Raw genomic sequence first — 7500 nt, forward strand, 5'->3', positions numbered from 1 at the left:
TTGAATCAAGACTATCTTAACTTTCTTCCGTGGCGAGTTTCAAACATGAGACGTAAAATGTGAAGAAAGCTAAAACGCAGACGCAAACACAGACACATACCCAAACACATACACTTACGCACACTCACCTGCACACACACACACACAAACACACACACGCACACACACACAGCATTCATCACACAAACACTAACCCCCACACAGACACCTACACCTATATCCACACTTACAATAACACCCTTCCCCCCAAAAAAAAAAAAAAAAAAAAAAAATCACCTGCACCTACACACAGACATAAACTTTTATTTGCTACTTTATATCCTTTAATGCCCCGCGGCATTTGCATGCTCATTCCCAGGCCTCCAGCTACGCTTCCTCCGACTGCACAATCGCCTTGAGGAGAGTGGAGACAATTTAGGACGTCAGCAAAGACAAATCATCTTCGCGCTGGGAGTGAGGACACCTTTGTGGACATTCATCACCTGTGCATTTCCTTTTTTTTTTTTTTTTTTACGATTATCGGGTGGGATCTGTGGTGTCTGAGTCATAGATGTATGACATGGAGACTTTTTATTATTGTCCTTGTTATTATCATCATTTTTTTATATTATTGTTCTTGTTATTGTTATCGTTTTATGGTTCCATGGAAAGATGGAGTGTGTATCCTTTCGAAACCATATACAAACTCTCTGCAATTAATCTTGTGATTGTTACTATACAACGTGACACCATATACTGATTGCTAGTCCTTGTTTATCAGCTGTTATTCTCTGCATTACTCTTCCGTTCTAAAATAACATCTTAGCCGAGTCATTTGGCATTTTTGGCAGAAGCAAAATCTTTCTGGAACCAAAATTCGATAGTTTTATACCACTGTGAAAGTCAGCCCCATCCTTCGGACATGTTAATTGCCTTCCATTAATTACCATCAGCTTCTCAAGTGCATCTTCAACTCGATGAGAAGAAGGGAAAAAGACGAGAATATGGATAATGAGAGAGACAGGTAAAAAGATCAGAAGTAAGGGCACCTCTGAACTTTCAAGATTACGGTGTGTGATACAGTGCTTGACAGAACTAATAAATTCAAGATAACAAAAAGATACGATCTCATACACTCCAGTAATACTGATGGATCACTTTACTATACATTCAGTGTGTCATTCCAGGCTTTTGTGTAATTTATCTTCGGATATTTCACAACTGGCAAGCGGCGCGTCAAATGGTAATGGTTAGATAATGGTAATGTGTTATGAAACGAAAACATAACGAAAACGATGCACCGAGACAATTCTTCAAAACCTCAAACTTCTAACCTTGTGATAGTTCTTCTGCCGCTGAGTGCTCCCTTGCACCCTATGCGCTGGTGGGGTTTCAACGACTACCTTGTGTTAACGCCAGGCACACATAACCACCACGCTTCTCGTTACAGTACACACGCTCGTTTAGCCATCGATAGTTCCGCGAAAACTGCGGCGGAACCACATCTGTATGGGAATGGACACAGGGGGTATATCAACTTCCTGAGTCTTTCCACCTTTTTTATTTTCCCCTTTTGTACCACCAACCATTGCCATCATCACCATTACAGTACGGATGGTCGTTTAGGCACATATATACAATGTATTATTCCCAGGGTATCACATATAGTCGGAGGAACAACAAGGGTATAGGAACTGCTCAAGTCCTTTCACCTTGTTTTCTGTCCTCCTGTACAACGTTAAAGTACGAATGTCCATTTAGCCGCAGCTATTTACACTACTATTCCGAAGCTACCACATCTTGACAGGAAGGAACACCGAAGGGAATAGGAAGCTCTCGAGTTCTTCAACTTTTTTTTTTCTCTCTCTCTCTCCTCTCCCGCCACACCCGTCGTTCAGAGTACGAAAACTCGTTTTGCCATAGGTAATTATGTTACTACTGCGACGGTGCCACATCTTGCCAGGAAAAAAAAAATACGGTATGAGAATTTCTTGGACTCCTTCCTCCTTTCCTTTCCTCTTCTACCACTCACCACATCCCTCGTTAAAGTACGAAGGCCCGTTTAGTACAGCGACGGTGTCACATCTCGACAGAAAGGAACACAAAGGAAGATAAGGACTTTGTGAAGAGATTGTACATTGTAACCATTCGAAGGATTAGTTTCATATGATAACGGAAACTAGAAGCTTTCAGTGAATATATGACACCGAGAGAAAGGGGATGAAAAGACAAAGAATGAAAGAGGATTCATCAGACGGAGTTACAAAAAGGGACATAGAATGGGAAGGATTATGGAAAGAAAAAAAATGAAGACGAAAGGGAAAGATTAAGAGAGGAAGACTAACCTGAACAAAAGCGAGAAGAACGGGGAGAGAGTATAAGCTGCGAAATGGACACGAGCAAAACTTGGAGAGAGAGGGGGAGATGGAAGCGAGTGAGAGTGAGAGAGAGAGAGAGAGAGAGAGAGAGAGAGAGAGAGAGAGAGAGAGAGAGAGAGAGAGAGAGAGAGAGAGAGAGAGAGAGAGAGAGAGAGAGAGAGTGAGTGAGTGCGCGTGGGCGTGCGACAGAGAGAATGTTTTAAAGTGTGTGTTGTGCGTGTGTGTGTGATAGATGGGGAGAGAGAGAGAGAGAGAGAGAGAGAGAGAGAGAGAGAGAGAGAGAGAGAGAGAGAGAGAGAGAGAGAGAGAGAGATCCATGCACACACACACACACAGACACACACGCCTCCTCCCCAGCTTTAAAAAAAGGGGGGCCCGCAGCACGCGAGTAATCCCAAGACCCCGCGAAATAGTTTCATCACGGTTCCCGCCCCCGATAAAGCGTCTGGGCTGGGCTGCAGAGGGGAGGTCCACGGGCGGTAATCACAGCATCATTTTAAACATTTGCTAAGAGGAGGCTCCGCGACGCTGGCCCTGATGAGACTTTCGCATAGTTTCAGGCCGCGGGAAAAGTGGCGCATCAAAGGCCCCCTAAATTAATGACACTACGGACTTCTTATATGAGAGGTTCAGCGGCGGAACCCGAGCGGAAGAAGTGGAGACGCGAGCAAAAGGAGGGAAGGAAGAGAGAATTAGCATGAGGACAAAGGACAACGAAGGAGGGGGAGAAAGAACCCGGGTGAAAAAGTGAAGCGGAGTTGAGAGAGAGAAAAAAAAAGTGGGAATAAAGATCGGGCAATGGAAGAAAGAGAAAATGCCTATGACTTTCTCTGATTCTAAAGGGGACACTGTGAATGCAAGACTAGTCCATCTAAAGAAATATAATGAATAACTGTAAGGCTATAAGAACGTGTACTTTCTTACCGTCATCATTCTAGCGTGACGCCCAGCCCTTAATTAAAAAAGAAAGAAACAAGAAGAAAAAACTCAGCAGATGATTAAGACAATTACCAATACAAACTATCTTCACAAAATCAAAAACAACCATCTCTACTATTGCCAATAACAACCACCACAACAGACAACCAAATAACTCCGCTGACTTGGAGTAAAGAGGAATCCCACACGCACAGGCAACGGACCCGGAACGTCACTCTGTACTCGAACTTCGCTGACTCAGGAGCCGCTGAAGAGTCTCCAGAGGAAGTCAAGGAGAGAGGATGAGGGTGCTCCTTCAAGCTCTGGAGTTAAAGAAGTAATATCTTAATCTAACTGATCTCAAGGGTGAGTGTTTCTCTGCGTATTAGGTTGGAATTTTGATTTGTTGGAAGTGGTTTTAGTTTTTTTTTGGGGAGAGTCGGAAGCCTGGTCTCGGGTTTGTTTACATTTTCGGGGCGTTGTGGCGTCGTCCGTGCTTCTTTTGTTTTGTATTTTTTGCTTAACGTGTTTTTGTGGTATATTGAGTTATGTGATTAATATATAATTCATATTAGGGTTATGAATTCGTTGGAGTTATATTCCAATTCGTGATCTTTGTGTTTTGCAATATGTGAAAAAAAGACCATGTTTATTTTCAAAGAGATCCTTTAAACTGACATCATTACAGGAATATTGAATAAATGAATAAAATGACATGCTCTCTAGATTTTATCTCTATAAGAGCATTTCATGGAAGCCTTAAAGTGTGAGATAACAAATTTGTGTTCTTGGGAGCCGCAGTATTATACGTACACATACACACACATGTACCGAACCTATCCCGAACACAATTTAAACCATTTTAGAGCGGAAGGAAGATCCATTAAACCCGTAGGATGACCGCGCTTCATTCGCTGTATCCGAATCCACCCAGAACTCAATTTCGACCATTTTGAAGAGAAGGAAGCCACATTGAATCCATCACTGTGACAGTTATACAATTAGTCCAACTCCTCGAATCTCGACCTCGATGGCACATGTTTCTATGCTATGATATGAAGCAGTACATTAAAATCACGTTGGAGTTGTTTCAGACTCTTTAATCGATTTATTACTCACAGCATCCAGTTGAAACCCCGATCAGAATGGCAGGCAATTGAAAATAAAATGAATATAGCAAAAGAAGAGTCCAAGAGTTTTATAATGAAGGTCATGTGGAATCAGAATTCATACTCACAGCACCCAGATATGCCCGAGAGTATCATAATAATAGTCAAGTGAAAAATAAGACCAATACTCACAGCAACCAGATGAGCTTACGAGTATTACACAAACAATTACGTGAAGGAGAAACTGTCGAGTGATACGTCTGGTATTTAGCTTTGTACTCATCATCTGTTTTGTTACGCCTAAAAGCACCCCGTGTTTAGTCCTCCAGAGGTGTACGAGTGTTATTCTGATGGAGTAACGAAGAACAAACTTCTCGAAGCCCTATCATCGTGTTGTTTGAACCATTTGTAAAGAAAATTCCCTTAAACAACAAACAGCCGTTTAGTCAACAAGTAATTTAAGTTTTAACCTCGTCATTTGAAGTTGTAGGCCCCGTACCAAAATTAGGGAAGTAACCACGTTAAAGTTTCGGAACTCGCCACTGAGCTAAGATGAGAAGGTGAGGTCTTAGGGGCAGAAGAGACCGCACAGATGCCAAACTTTAATTCGAAGGTTTAGTCCTGATTGCTCAGTTTAAGAATCGATTGAGTGATAAAAGGTAGAATTAAAACTTGCCCGTAGACGCCCGGAAAGCTATGCCTTTGAACAAGTTATTGATTTTTGAAGCGGACTCTCGCGGGGTAGATCTCGCAGGGTGGCGTGTGGCTTTATTCTTTATTGTCCAGTTCTTTCATTGATCACAGATATTCGCCAGATATTGAGAGCTGTCTGATATATATATATATATATATATATATATATATATATATATATATATATATATATATATATTATAAATATATATATATATATATATATATATATATATATATATATATATATATATATATATATATGAGCTCGTCTTTATTTTTTGTTTTATTATTATATATTTTTAGGAGCTCGTCGTTATATCTACGTTGTAATTGTACATATGCATTCGCATATGGAAACACAAAGGCGCGCGCACATACATTTATCAGGGCGGCGCGCAAATAATGTAAGATACGGTATATAACATTTATTTCGGAACCGTTCAATCCCGATCATTCCCCCCTTTTTACTGTATTGATACTCCATATATGTTGCAGGAAACTCTAAATACATAAATACTGTACTTATATTATATGCATGTATTTATGCGTATGCATATACAGTATAGATGTATTTATATGTGTGGGGGCGTGCGTACGCGCGTGTGTACATATAAAAAAAAAAATATATATATATATATATTATATATATATGTATATACTGTATGTGTGTATATAGATATTTATGTATATTTATATATAGATGTTTGTATGTGTGCATACTTATGTTATATGTGTGTGTGTGTGTGTGTGTGTGTGTGTGTGTGTGTGTGTGTGTGTGCTCACACTTACATTCACACTCACTGTATACAAGCACACACACACATATGTGTGTGTATTTATGCATACACATATTTGAGTGTTTGGACTGTACAGTTTCATTTCATTATTTTCACGGAGATGGGCCCAGAATGTGCCGGGCGTCAATAGAGGATTTTAAAGCGGGGGAAAGTTTTCAAAATGGTCATACAGAAAGGACAGAGAGAGGGAGAGGGAGGGAGGAGAGAAAATCGCACTATTCCTGTGACCCGGGCGATGTAATTTCTTTAGGATTGGGTCAATACCGATGCTCTGACAGACAATGCCAACAATTTACTTTCTGTTCGGCTCCTGCTCTGTCAAAGAAGACGATAGGAAGGGGCCTTCAAAACCTTTTTTTTCATTTATGTAGTTAGTTTACTCCTTCATTAACCTCCCTGGGTAAGATAGCAGAGGCGCGGGTTATAAGTGGCATAAAGTCATGATTATATTACTACATAGCAATGATAAGGTGATTATATACCTAGTACTCTTAATTAAAGACGTGTAATGGATACACAACTCTTCATATCTCATACTGTGTGGCCTGGATGGCTGGCTCATGTCTAAGATATACTTTACGTTATTGCAAGAATTACTACCCACACAATTGGAATAGTGCTAACCCCAACTATGCAATCCTAGTTGCGTTAAATTATGTATAACGTAAGCATATCTTGTTCTGCTGACAGGCTATTAAAATTCACCGGTTTAACATTCATACACATTACTCATTGTTTCAGAATACTGACTGATTGGTGTCCATTATTGTTTCACAAACAGAGAGCAAGTTGTGATGATCTCTCATGTTTATAAACCCCCAGGAATAAATTCTTTTGCACATTTCAATATAATCTCTTATTTACCAGTCTGGGTAAAGACAGAGGCAAATTTGGATACGTTCTTTATTTCAGATGGTATAACGTAACAAAGTTTCGTGAACGTAAAAAAAAAAAAAAAAAAAAAAAAAAAAATCAATGTTATCCGTTCTTTTAGTCATGTACTGTTCAGGCGAGAGTAAGACCTTGTTGCATTCGATGTACGTTTACAACATGTAATAAAGAATATACCACATGTATATTTTCCACGACAGTAGATGAAATGAACTAGTCTTTTTTATTTATTTATTTTTACCGTTACCGTTACACCCAGAATCCAGAACTGATTCTCACATTAAAGTGTATTTTCTTTCGTAACAATTATTATGGTCAGTATTATCGGTGTATGTTCGAGTACTGTAGATTTTTACAATATGATTATCATGAACTATACCTTTCACAAATGGACAAAGTGTACATTTTTTTTGCGATATCAATTACAAGGGAAAATGAGCATTAGCTACTGAATTCCTACAGATTTTTTTTTCTAATTTATTATTATTATTATTTATTATTATTATTTTTTTTTGGGGGGGGGGCTCTACTTTGGATACCAAATGGGCAATTTCTTCTCTTCTTAGCCGGATTCGGGAAGAAATTTGTAAAAAAAAGAAGAAAAAAAAAGAAAACAGTGAAGTAGGCACAGAGCTATCACTTATTTAAGGAAATATATAGGTCTCATATTCGACGACTAAATACAAACATTTCTCCGCCAATTCACCGATGAAATGAAAAAGAATATACCGA

The sequence above is a fragment of the Penaeus vannamei genome, chromosome 11, assembly GCF_042767895.1.
Source record: "Penaeus vannamei isolate JL-2024 chromosome 11, ASM4276789v1, whole genome shotgun sequence".
Lineage (NCBI taxonomy): Eukaryota > Metazoa > Arthropoda > Malacostraca > Decapoda > Penaeidae > Penaeus > Penaeus vannamei.